This window comes from Lithobates pipiens, unplaced genomic scaffold, assembly GCF_037356315.1.
Source record: "Lithobates pipiens isolate NorthernLeopardFrog02 unplaced genomic scaffold, aLitPip1_a1.2 Scaffold_3, whole genome shotgun sequence".
NCBI lineage: Eukaryota > Metazoa > Chordata > Amphibia > Anura > Ranidae > Lithobates > Lithobates pipiens.
In genome coordinates this window covers 83,571,609-83,585,306 of record NW_027507790.1, presented here as the reverse complement: position 1 = coordinate 83,585,306, position 13,698 = coordinate 83,571,609, and the positions used below count along the sequence as shown (strand labels likewise).

The following is a 13,698-nucleotide window of genomic DNA, read 5'->3' as shown; positions in this document are numbered from 1 at the left end:
GTCAACATGGCCCTATGAAATAATGGGTTACTATAGAACATGAGACAACCAACATCCCTCTCTCAACCCTACCATGGTGTGCTCACAATTTCCGATCTGAGCTAAAAACACACTTTACAATTGGTATTACCTAACTCATATACCAATGACTCTTTCAGAGGAAAGACATATTCATTTCTCCATCACCCCTGTTGTTCCTGTCTTGGAAATTCATTGTTTGCTCCAGGTCTAGAAGACCTGATATTCAAATTCGAATACACCTCTGAGTGTATAAAGCTGACCACTTTATCATCAAGCAACCGTGGCTTTCCCAGTTAATTCTAGACTGGAGGACTTGGGTTTTGGCAGATGGCCCAACTTTCTCAGAATCCTTCCCAAAAAGCGAGACTTTATGCCCCAATGGCATTTGAGAATGAGTGCCTACAAGAACCACTCAGGCATACATCTGCCTAAAACACTTGTTGATTAGTTCCCCACCACCCAATGATACCCCTTCATACATTAATATGTGGGAAAGAGACTAGAGGTCGACCGATATATCGGCCGATATTTGGCATTTTTTAATTAATCGGCATCGGCCGATTGTGCTGATAAAAAAGCCGATTACATGTTCAGCGGGACTTGCAAAAGACTTCTGCAATAGAAGTCAATTTAAGTTGCCTGAAGACATCAGTGAAGGACTTTCCTCCTCTCTGGGCAGGCTGCCAAGAAAAGATCAAAGTGATACAATGTTTCTTCTTCAATGGGCTGAACTCCCTGTGTAGAAGTTCTCAGTTTAACCTTTTAAAGACTAAATCTTTTCTGACACTTGTTGCTTACAAGTAAAAATCCTGTATTTTCTGCTAGAAAATCACTCAGAAGCCCCAAAAATTATATATTTAGCAGAGACCCTAGGGAATAAAATAGCGGTTGTTGCAATATTTTATGTGACGCGGTATTTGCGCAGAGGTCTTTCTAACGCAAGTTAGCCCTTTTTTTTTCGTCCAAAAGTTTTGAGTACCTGTTTTTGTGTATTTAATAAATAGTTATTTTTTTTTTATCGAAATTATACATACAAGTGAACTGATTGGAGGTTTGTTTTGTTTAATAAATGTGTAAGAAATTTTCTGCATCGCTTATTAAGGCTGCTTTCACACTGGATCGGGCAGGCGTTGACGGTAAAACGCTGCAAGTTTTAGCAGCGATTTACCGTCATTTTAGCCCCGCTATTCGGCTGCTAGCGGGGCAGTGAAGCACTGCTGAAAAATCGCATTGCATGTGCTTCAGCAGTGGTGACCATTCATTTCAATGGGCTCCAAAGATGCTGCTTGCAGGATTATTTTTTTTTAACGTCCTGCCAGCGCATCTCCTCATTGTGAAAGCACTCTGGCTTTCACACAGACTGCAGGGGAGCCGTTTTGAAGGCAATTTACAGGCGCTATTTTTAGCCCAAAATTGCCTGAAAAACGCCCCAGTGTGAAAGGTGTCCAACTTAGATTTTATGAGATGAAGGAGGGAAAAAAAAGAAAGGAAAAAATAAATAAAAAATCGGCCTAACATATCGGCCCAAAAAAATCAGCATCATATATCGGCCATCGGCCGCCACGAATTCTAAATATCGGCATCGACCAGGGAAAAACCCATATCAGTCGACCTCTAAAAGAGACCCAATAAATCAACTTTCAGCGGAGCAAAGTGATATATATAGGATTTCATAGTACACACATAACACCTTCATCTGTACTAGATTCCAGGAGCCTGCCTTCAAATACTCTGGTGCAGAATGCCACAACTGCTTTACCATATGTTCCCAGCCTCTCCCAACACTTCTTGGAAATGTGGTCAAGCAAATGACATATGCCACATCTTCTGGGTATGCAGTGTTCTTAAACCATTCTGGACTGAATTCCGGGAGATAACACAAAAATTCACTGACTGCTCTGGTCCCTTCGACCAAGCCTTTTTCCTTAATACAGTACACAGCAACTCTATACAGAGGAAAACAAAAACTTGCTTCTATCTCATATGAATGCGGCGGCCAGCAGCTGTACACCCAAACTATGGAAGCCAACTAGCACTCCCCTAATCTCAACATTGTAGGCTAAAATTTATGAAAACTACCATATGGAGGATCACATCTCCTTCCATAAGGAAACACATGAAAAAATCTGGAAGACGTGATTCTACTTCATTAATTTTATGTCCACCACTGGGTATGAAGCTCTCTGTTGCAATGAAACTTCTCATAATACTCTGTTACCTAGTCATCAGCAACAGCCTTATGATGGCCCAGGGTTTGAGGAGAGGTATTTCTCAGCAGCTACATCTCCCTGCCTTTCCTGCTCCCAAGACCACCCTCTACCCCCTTTCCTACTACCCCCGCCCCTTTAGACTCCCATAGCTTGTTTCTTTCTTCACACACCCCTAGCAATGCAACCATGTAGTTTATTGTGATTATTGGATGAACCCTATTTGGTTGTATACTGGAATGTCTGCAAGAGCATTATCTGACATTTTGATGGTGCCATAAATGTATACTGAACTGGGCATGAGTGGCTCAGCTTACATAAACGCTGACCAGAAGGGAGAAGAGTTTGTGACAGAAGAGATTAATAGGGTATCTTTATTTTTTTTTTAGGTTAACTTAGTTACATAGTTGATAAGGTTGAATAAAGAAACAAGTCCATCCAGTTCAACCTGTGTGGTTATGTAAGTATTATCCCCCTACCATTTCTCATATTCCTGAATATTGTGTTCAATAACATGGCCCTCTAAGGATTCTTTGAAATTAACACATTACCCACTGCAACCACCGATTGTGGAAGGGAGTTCCACATCCTTACCACTCTAACAGTAAAAAAAACACTTGTGCAGTTTAAGGTTGAATCCCGTCCAACTTCATTGAGTGCCCACGTGTCTTCATGAGTGACCTAAGACTGAACAATTTCCTTCCAATGCTTGAATCACTATTAAGATATTTGTATATTGCTATTATATTGTCTCTTCTCCATGGAGAATAAGTTTAATGCTTGTAGTCTTCCTCATAACTAAGATCCTCCAGCCCTCCTTTTAGCTTTGTTGACCTTCACTGTATTCTTTACAGTTCTAGTACATCCTTCCTGAGGACACGTGGCCAGCACTAGATGGCCTAACCAAGAAGACGGGCAAAGCAGAGTTTTGTATAGTGGTAGAATTATAGTGTTATCTCTTGTGTAAATAAAACTATACATTTTTAGGTTTAATTAATAATGGTTTAGGTTTAATTAATAATAATTTCATAATATATTTAAGTTATTTGACCACTGTCTGGCTTGCACATGTTGTCTGCATTCTGTCACAATCCTTGTTTGTGTATTTCTTTCAAAAATAATATAAAAAAATGCAGGTGTAGTTTTTAATGTGTTGAGGTGTGCTGCTATACCGTGAATGGGTTGCAACACAAAACTGTGGGTCTGGCCTTAAGCTTGAACACTAGGCAGAAATAAAATAAAAACTGCAGCTCTGTCGTCATCACTGGTGTCACTAGCGTGGGGCCTGAGGGGGCCACGACCCCCCCAATTTTACTGTGTGCCCCCCAATTATAACCTGAATAATGGCCAACACCACGGCCGTCCGAGTGTCCGCCTGAATGACTCACTTTTCTCACAGTCTCTCTGAGCCTCGAGTAAGTCGGGGCTAGCCCAGGTGACGTCACGTGATGGCCGCCGGTCGCTGCTGTTGTTTATGGGAGTTTTAGTCCACGGCGGCGGCTGCGTGTTCAAGCTCCCTGCTCCCGGTGGGTGGAGTCAGTCTGGAGAACATCGCAGCCAGCATTCATGCTACAACTTCCGTCGCCGTGGTCTGATCTTTTGCCTGCCTGGACAGTGGAAACACGTCATGTGTCTGGCTTGGGTGCGCTGCTGCTGGCTGGTGGCTGCAGTGTAGTAACAGTACTGTGGACTTGACCCCATGAGCGACATCACCCACCCCTCAGGACTGGAGGAAGCTGTGCAAAGCAAGGAGAAGGAGGAAGAGAAGACCTGTCCTGCTGAGCTTTGAGTCTGTCTGAGCTGGCAGCTGCCAAGCAAGCTGAGGTGAGTGAGAGACCCTGACACCCTCACATGATCAATCATCCCATCGATCTCCCCCCATACACCTCATTTACCTTGCCCATGGCCTGTGAATCCTGCTGGGAGATTCCCATGGCCTGTGAATCCTGCTGGGAGCTGCTCATGGCCTGTGATTCCTACTGGAAGCTGCCTATGCCTGTGATTCCTGCTGGGAGCTGCCCATGGTCTGTGATTCCTGCTGGGAGCTGCCCATGGCCTGTGAATCCTGCTGGGAGATGCCCATGGCCTGTGGGTCCTGCTAGCCACTGGTCATGGCCTACAGACCAGCAGGACCCACATGCCATGGCCAGCTCCCAGCAGAACCCACAGGTCAGTGGCCAGCAGGACCCAAAGGCTATTGTCTGCTCCCAGCAGGACCAATAGGCTATTGTCCGCTCCCAGCAGGACCTACAGGTCAGTGGCCAGCAGGACCCACTGCTGGGAGCTGGCCACTGACCTGTGGGTCCTGCTGGCCACTAGCCTAGGATGACTAGAAGTCCCCAGCACCACTGGATTACAAAAATATCACACTTACATGGCATGGCCGCTGTGTGCAGTCTATCATAGGAGCCCATCCAGGAGGCGGTACTTCGTATGACAGGGGCTGTTTTATGGTTGGCCCCCCTACTTTTGTCCCTGTCCCCCATGTGCTCCCTAAATATGAAAGCTAGAGATGCCACTGGTCATCATTAATACATCAATATATATATTTTTTAAATGTAAGCAGGGTAAGTACCTTTACTTGATGTCAGTCTCTTGCAATCCCTGTAGGAAGAGAAAGCACAATGACAGAGACATTGGCTCATCACTATGCTGCTTCTCTTTTTTACTATCCAGCCATAAGCTGAGGCGGGTCTGGGACAACCTGGGCTCAGAAGAATCGAGTTGAATGATGATGGCCTCAGTGACCACTAAAGAGGGTATACAGAACAAATAAAAGCTAACAGATGCTAACCCTTCCACATTGTGTCTGAAACAAAAAGGTTGTGGCTGGAGTTTCATTTTTAAGGGGTCTGTTTTAAAAAAAATATTTCACACAAAGTTTCACAAAAAGTTAATTCAGGGTTTCCAATTTAAATCGAATTAGAAACTATGTGAAAACATTTATAAACAGACCCCTAGGTGTAGTAAAAAAAAAAAATACACAAATTGAAATTTAGCAAACTCTTGCTATGTGCATATTAGTTGGCTTTGTATTTGCTTATATTCACAAGGACATATTTTAACACTCTCGCCTCCTTTTTATATTTGGTAAACATACATGCAGAGAGAACATTTAGTTCTGTGTAAAGGTGCAGTTCTCACCTTCACAGCCTCCAGGTGTATACTGGAGAGATATAAGGAGAGCACACAAAAATGTTACATACTTCCAGATTGCATTATCATCAGGGTTGACAACCCAACACCGGGTAGTTCTTGCTGCAGGTTTTCCAGCAACAAAAACAAATAGGAAAATACAATTAATAATATACCTTCTGACCTCTATTTTGACCTTTACACTGATCTAACATTTAACCATTCCTCACCCTAAAACATAATCTAATTACTAAATAAATCCTTAGTATTTAACTTTACTACAACACTTAGACCCCTTTCACACATGTAGCGCTACCCCCGCAGGAGCCTCTTAAGTATTTTTGTTGCATGTGCTGCCTTTAAACCCCAATAACAGTCTCCTCTTGGCACACCTGATAATAGTGTAAGTGTAATGACCAATGAGAAACACACACATTATGATAAAACACAGAAATTGTTTTTACTGCAATATATATGTGGAAACGTAACAGACAGTAACATTATATATATTTGAGTAATCAACTGAGATTCAGAGCAATATAGCTCAATACTATATTTAGGCTGCTTTCAGGGGATTCCAAACCTGAGAATAACCCCAAGAGAAGAGACACACTTAAATGGCAAATAAATCACAATATGACACTTTATATCGGATTGGCTACCGCTACTCAAATGTGGTTCTATGAGCTCAGGCAGGAGGAGAGCAGAAGACTGGCCCTCTTTATGTCAGACCTCCCACTTCTGTCTCCTGACACCACAGGCCCAACTACAAACACTGTATTCAAATCAACATTCAATGGATTAGCTTCCCAGATAAACTGTGCCGCACACCCACTGCATATAAAGAGCCCTGAGTATGTGTGTGTCCATATGGCACTAGTGGCTTCAGTCCCTTTGAAGAAAGATGAAGCTTTGTATCTTTAGCTAGGCACTTTCATTGGTGCACTTAAACTTCTGAATAGCAGAGCCAAACAACACAACTGGCCCAGATTATCAATTAAAGAATGCAGGATCTTCCTCAGCAAGGTAAAAGGAAAATGGCGTCTGTATACAGTGTCTCTGTATCTGAATGGCCTTGTTTCCTGTGGCACTACAGGTGTCAGCAAGGTGACTAAGAACAATGATGTCTGCATACAGTGTCCATACAACTCTATCTGTGTGCAGTGTTCTTTTTCCTGCAAATGGGAAAAAACCCTCTCACCCAATCCTTTGGTCAAGGCCCAAAGGAACATCCTGGAACAGGCAGGCTCTGCTAGTGACCTGACAGGTCACCTCATACGGGAAACGCTTCACACCATCGCTGCAGATGCATCTGGATATGCACCTGGGATCCCCCTCTAACAGGCTAAATGTCCCGACTGGCTGTGGATGCCTAAAATCACACGGTAGGCAGGAAGACCCACTCCCCTAGGTCTAATCTCTTTCTCTCCCTTGTGTAGTCTGAGAAAATCCCCCTTAGATCAGCAAGATGGAGTCTCTAGTTCCTTTGCCCCCAGAGCGGGCTATAAGTTGTAGTCCTAAAACAGTGCAATCTCAATGTGAAACGTGAGTCCTGGAACTACAATTCCCTGTATGCTTTGCTTCCTACTGTTAATCACTCTGCTGACAGGAAGTGATGACACAATCTTAGCTGGCACTAGGGGGAAACCGTCTCACTGCAATAATGTTGCAGAGTGTCTTCTGATACTGCATGCAAGATAGCCAGCTCCCTGCTACACACATGTGGACTGTTTGTAAATGCATCTCTATGGAAAAACAGATGTAAATGGATGATCATCTGTTTACATCCTCTTCCGACCACATCTGTTTTTTGGAATGGATCAAAGCCCTATTTTTCTTCCTTTAAAAAAACAGATAGGACGAAAAATGGATGTGAGCGGACAAACGGTCTGTTTTTACATGAAAAACTGGCTATGGGACTTAAAGCGGTATTAAAGCCCACTTTGGTATTTCTACCTACAGGTAAGCCTATAATAGGTATACTTGCACATCATGCCATTGTTTTACTAGTGTTTTTTTTTACTTTTTTTTTTATTCTGCAGCAATTTACTATGACTTTAGGTGGTTAAACACTTTAGCTGGAAGATGTAAAAATGGATGAAAAACTAATGACAAACTACTGTAAACTCTACCTGTTTTTTTGAAAAAAAGTGACTCAACTCATAAAACGAATGGTCCGCATGTGTGAAAGGGGCCTTAACCATTTACATGTACCCCTTAGCCTCACACTAACCTAAACCTAACCCTAAAAACTAACACTTAACCCTAATTCAAAAATAGAGCCCAACCCTTAAGCCCTCTAAATCCAACCCTAACCCAAAACTCTAACCCTATCTCTAACCTCCAAAGTCAACCTTTTTGGGTATGGATAGAACAAGGAAGAGTTAGAACCTTTGTTGGGTTCTTATTGTTGCCTATGTTGGGGAGATTCACTCTCTCTATGTGTCCTCGTCCATTGTCATCAGGACTGAATGTGTGAGAAAATCCCACATTTTGAGTTGATATTGAAACAAAAATAAATGGGGTTAGTAAATGTCTGGTGTTCAGAAGGTGGTTAATGAATGACGGAAGGCTGATTATAGTTAATTTATGTTTTGCGCTTTCTGTACAGTTCCATGCCAATTTCTAGTCCTGAAGGTAAGGCTACTAATGATGAATTAGTGTTACCCAGAGTTGGGACCAAGAGAGGCCTTGAGTTGTTTCTGTTAGCTGTGTGTTTTTACGGGCCTCATTTACCAATGTGCCTTGTGTTGTGTGTCTGTGATCTACCACCCATCCAGTTCCAGGAAGGGTATATGTATGTGTAGAATTCCTGTTCATTTCCCCATCTAAGTGTATTCCTTCACCTCAAACCTATCTGGCATGCAAATGAGTACATACATCTATATCTATAGGAATGGTGCCAAAATAAGTGATTGCTATGCATCTAATAAATATTTGTATTGTTGAATCATAATGGCAGCTGCTGTTACAAAGAGGAAGTGTTAACAGTATTAACAAGGTTATTTAAATGTGATTGAATGGCTTTATTTACCATTGAAACAATACCTATTACGTGAAAAGACTTTCAGTAATGATACCATGGAACCTTAGATATAACCTTAAATTTTCACATAATGAATGTTTAGTTGTCAATGAACAATTTGAAAGTTCATGAAGGGGTTGATGAGCTAAAGAGATTTGGGATTTCCATTATTTTAGGGCAGGCATGTCCAAAGTCTGGTCCGCGGGCCAATCGTGGTCCACTTTGCAGTTGTGAATGGCCCGCCTGGTTATCGGGACATATATATCCTTTGTGGCCTCTAACGATTGCCCAGCACAGGGGCCATAAAAGATATATATGCTGACTGTCTTGGAGGGGACAGAGAGGTGGTGGGACGAGTGCCATACACACAGGAGTATTTCCTGTTTACACGGCAGCCTTTGTAATAGGAAGTCCCATCTCCGGCGCTGCCATTGAACGACTGTTCTGTCCATCAAAGGAGGCGGGACTTTCTCTTAAAGAGGCCGGGAAGAAAACAGGAGTTTTTCCTGTGTGTAATCTTTTGGCACTTGTCTTGCCCGTCCCTGTCACCTCCGAGGCTGCAGATAGATGGGCATCAATCAGGCTGCACTGATGGCAATGGTGGGTGCTGCATTCCTGGCAGTGGTGGGCGCTGCATTCCTGGCAGTGGTGGGTATTGCATTCCTGGAAATGATGGGTGCTGCATTCCTGGCAATGGTGGGTGCTGCATTCCTGGCAATACTGGATGCTGCATTCCTGGCAATGGGGGTGATGCATTCCTGGCAATACTGGGTGCTGCATTCCTGTCAATGGTGGGTGCTGCATTCCTGGCAATGGTGGGTGATGCATTACTGGCAATGGGGCTGCTGCACTGATGGAAATGGGGGTGCTGCACTGAAAGCAATGGGGGTGCTGCATTCATGGCACTTGTGAGGCTGCAGATGGACACTGACCCTTATTTTGCTTCACAGTTCTTTATTTAAAATGCACGTTTTTTTTACTGAAACTTCCCCCTTAAAGTGAAGGTGCGTGCTATTCGCCAATAAATACGGTATATCCACATAACATGCCCGAGCTCATCTCTTTACTCACGCACAGCCACAAAGGCAAGAGAATTCTTGTTGGGCCGTATATTAGTGCTCGGACTAACACACTTAGTCCTTGTACACACGGTCGGATATTCCGACGGAAAATGTCCGATCGGACCGTGTTGTCCGATAATCTGACCATGTGGGGGCTACATCGGACTGTTTCTGTCGGAATATCCAACAAAGTTTGAGAGCTTGGCTATAAAATTTTTGACAACATGATCCGATCGGACGTTTTCCCATTGTTTGTAGAGAATTCCGATCGGACAAAGTGCCACGCATGCTCAGATCAAATTCCGAGACCAAAGCTATTGGCTACTAGCCTGAACGTAGTCCCGTCGTAACTAAATTACGTCATCACGTTACGAACAATCTGATTTTCCGACAACATTGTCCGACCATGTGTATGCAACACCAGTTTCGGACCAATTCCGTCGGACAAAATCCGATGGATTTTGTTGTCGGGATGTCCGACCTTGTGTACAAGGGCTAAGACCGAATTTTAATGGTTCAAAGAATGTCAGGCAAAATAGTTGCCCCTCACACGTGTTCACTTCATCCAATCTGGCCCTCTTTGAAAACGTTTTAGAGAGATTTCTTTTTGGAGAGACTTCCATTTATGTGTACAGGTCAATAAATGAAAGTTGGTATTGCCTCAGGAATCAGAGGGGGGGGAAACAAAACAAGCAAAACAGGAAGAGGTCAGTACTTTTTGCCTAGTTGTTTACTCAGAGTGAAGAAAAATATTAATTTAACTGAATTCCACCAGATAAATTATTTTGGATTTTTTTCCTTCCTGCTATCTGTTCCTGTTATCTAACAATTCAGGCCATGATAAATAACACAATACAATTTTTTTTGTAATGTATTTACCTTTGTGCTTTTCTATCTTTCATTACCTAAAAGTGTTAATCTAAGCTGTTGTGCTTATTATCAGTGATGATAAAGAATGAAAGCTGTACGTGTATAGTCCAGAGCTTCAAGTGTTCTCATGCTAAATAAATACTGAGTACTAGACATGTGCATTCGTTTTTGTCCGAATGCATTTTCGTCCAAATTTCAGGTATTTTCGTTATCGTTTTAACAAACGATAACGATAGTGCAGAATCAGAAAAACAAAAGATCCGACATAAACAAATGCTTTATTTTAGTTTTCGTTGTGACAACAGTTCGATATAGATAGGAGATTCAACATGAGGCTGACAATAACAATCTGTGTCTATTGAACCTGTGGTCGAATGTGCAGGATTAATCTACATAGAGAGAAAAGATTTGACATAGAGAGAAAATATTCGACATAGAGAGAAAAGATTGCTGCTGGAATTGGGTGGGGGAAGTAAAATAAAAATAATGATGATGATGAATGTTATTGGTTGATTGTAACCAAAGAGGTAGAACTAAGTACACACATACAGCCAACTTACTTTCACTTACGATTGTTAGCAGAGAGAGACACATACACTGAATCATTTCAGAAGACAGTCAATCTTAGCTAGTCCGTTTATCAGAGATCCTAAATTATTTAGCAATTAAGCATAAGCACAGCAGCAGAACAATAGTGAAGCAAGCTACAATTCAACTTAAAGAGGGATTCCACCAAAAAAAAAAATATTAAAAGCCAGCAGCTATAAATACTACATCTGCTGACTTTTAATAAATGGACACTCACCTGTCCCGGGTTCCAGCGATGCCGGCAGCCGAGACCGATCGATCGCTCGACTCTCGGCTGCTGCCGCCACCATTCTAGGTAAGGGAATCAGGAAGTGAAGCGAATCGGCTTCACTTCCCGGTTCCCTACTGCGCATGCGCGAGTCGCGTCGCGCAATAGGAAATCTCCGAGCTGTCACTGGGACCCGTGTGTGTCCCAGCAGACAGCGCGGCAGGGCAGGAAATGGCGTAGACTCCCACGGGAGTCTATGCCCGAAAGTGGGTGTAAATACCTGTCTTTGACAGGTATCTCCACCCCCCTCCCCCCTGAAAGGTGTCAATTGTGACACCGGAGGGGGGGAGGAATCCGATCAGCGGAGGTTCCACTTTAGGGTGGAATCCCGCTTTAACTTTTTCATAATAATCTGCTGCTATTGTGTTAGTGTTGTGAACCTGATAGTGATACTAGTGTTGCTAGTGTTGTGATAGCCTCAGAGGCTGCCCGTGTTTTGGGACGAATGCAATTTTTTAACGAAAAACAAAATAAATAAAAACAAATTTCGGGAGTAACTAAATAAATGTATTTTTCGTGACGAAAATGAAATTCCGAAACAAAATATTTCAGTGTGCACATGTCTACTGAGTACAATTTAGCCTGCTTTCACACTGAGGCGCTTTACAGGTGCTATAGCGCTAAAAATAGCGCTTGCATAGCACCTGTAAATAGCCTCTCCTCTGATTCCAGTGTGAAAGCCCGAGTGCTTTCACACTGGAGCGGTGCGCTGACAGGACGCCAAAAAATGTCCTGCAAGCTGCATCTTTGCAGCGCTGTAGGAGCAGTGTATACACCACTCCTAAAGCGCCCCTGCCCATTGAAATCAATGGGCAGCGCCGCTGAACCGCTAGCAGTTTTAACCCTTTTTCGGCCACTAGCAGGGATTAAAAGTGCCCCGATAGTGGCCAAAAACCTCTGCATAAAACGACGGTAAATCGATGCTAAAAATAGCGGCACTTTACCACCAATGCCCCCCACGTCCCAGTTTGAAAGTCGCCTTATCAAAACTGAAACAGCCAGAATCTGGAAAAGCTGTGCATGGAAACCAATCAGCTTTTACTTTCAAAGCTTAAAGTGGAACTAACCTGTATCTGAGTGCCACAAACCCAAAACACTATTTCATTAATTTGCATTATTCAAAGCCAACTTACCCATCCATCTCTCGGTCTCAAACACCCCCTAGCATTTCTAACTGTAGCCATCTTGAGTATGGGCAGGTGATATTTACATCCTGGGATCAATCGGCCCATATCTCAGGCATGTAGACAGGGGGGCATGCTTAGCTGAAAAAGCCCCTCTTCCCCTCCCCCAAATTATTAAAAAAACAATGAAAATGAAGACTCCTGGGATGTATGACATTCATTTAGCCTAGGCCAGAGACTAAAAAGCTGAAAAATTAAAAAAAAAAGAGTGCAAACAAGTATTATTATTATTATTGTTAATAAAAAACAGGATGTATATTATATATACGGTATATATTTATATATAATATAAATGATATAGTGGCAACAGTTTGCGCAGCGCTTTACAACATGAGGGCAGACAGTACACTTACAATACAAATCAATACAGGAGGGATCAGAAGGCCCTGCTCGTTAGATCTTACAATCTAGAAGGGGGTGGGGGGTCAAGTGGAACAAAAGGTAATAACTGTGGGGGGTAAGCTGATGGAGAAAATGAAAATAAAGTTGTTAGGTGTGGGTAGGGTAGGCTTCTCTGAAGAGAAGTGTTTTCAGGGATCGTCTAAAAGAGTAGGAGATAAGCGGACAGATTGGGGAAAGGCATTCCATAGGATTGGAGAGGCTTTGGAAAAGTCCTGGAGGCGAGCATGGGAGGAGGTGATGAGGGAGCTAGAGAGCAGAAGGTCTTGAGAGGAACAAAGAGAACAAGTAGGTTGGAATGGTTGCAATAGAGTGCCTTGACCTAGATTTCGAATGATTAGTCTAGCTATTTTGAGAGTAATTTCAAGAACTATTTTTAGACTACCAGGTATATATACATAGTATTTATTTCTCTCGGCCTGACAAAAATTTGATGATTTTTTTAAATGTAAAATTATAATTTTATCATTATCACTGAAACTAAATTTATAATGATGTTTTAATCCATGATTGGTAATATTATATATTTTCTTTACAGTATTAAACTTCATGCAGCACTAAAAATCTCCTGAAGAAGCTCTTGGAGAGCAAAACATGAGTAAAAGTGGCTGTAACAGTGTATGAATTTATAACGAAATATTAAATGCTAATTTTTAAAAAATATATTGTTAAATTAATAAAATTATTTGTAATTTAAAACATATTGTTTTTTCTATTGGTACCTTTTAAAGTCCAATTTCCTGTATCTTATAAAGTAAATATATTATACCTTCCTATCCATTTACTAATGCTAGCAGCATAAAGATTAAAAATTGTTACTGTTGATTGAGTGAGTTTGGTTCCTCTTTAAAATGGGACTTTAGTCAAAAAAATTAAGTCCTGCTTGATCACTTCAGCCTGGTCCCTTTTGCAGGTATAGCTATGTAAAACATGAAAAATA

General features: G+C 42.2%; 1 long non-coding RNA gene across 1 annotated transcript in view; it reads left to right on the top strand.

The window, feature by feature from the left end:
• The window catches only part of LOC143940502 (uncharacterized), a 53,292-nt gene extending 39,818 nt beyond the window's left edge, over positions 1-13,474 (top strand). The window contains exons 2-3 of the long non-coding RNA XR_013263878.1: positions 2,618-2,688; positions 13,297-13,474. This is a non-coding gene — a long non-coding RNA (uncharacterized LOC143940502). The remainder of the gene's footprint in view (positions 1-2,617; positions 2,689-13,296) is intronic.
• The last annotated feature ends 224 nt before the right edge of the window (positions 13,475-13,698 follow it).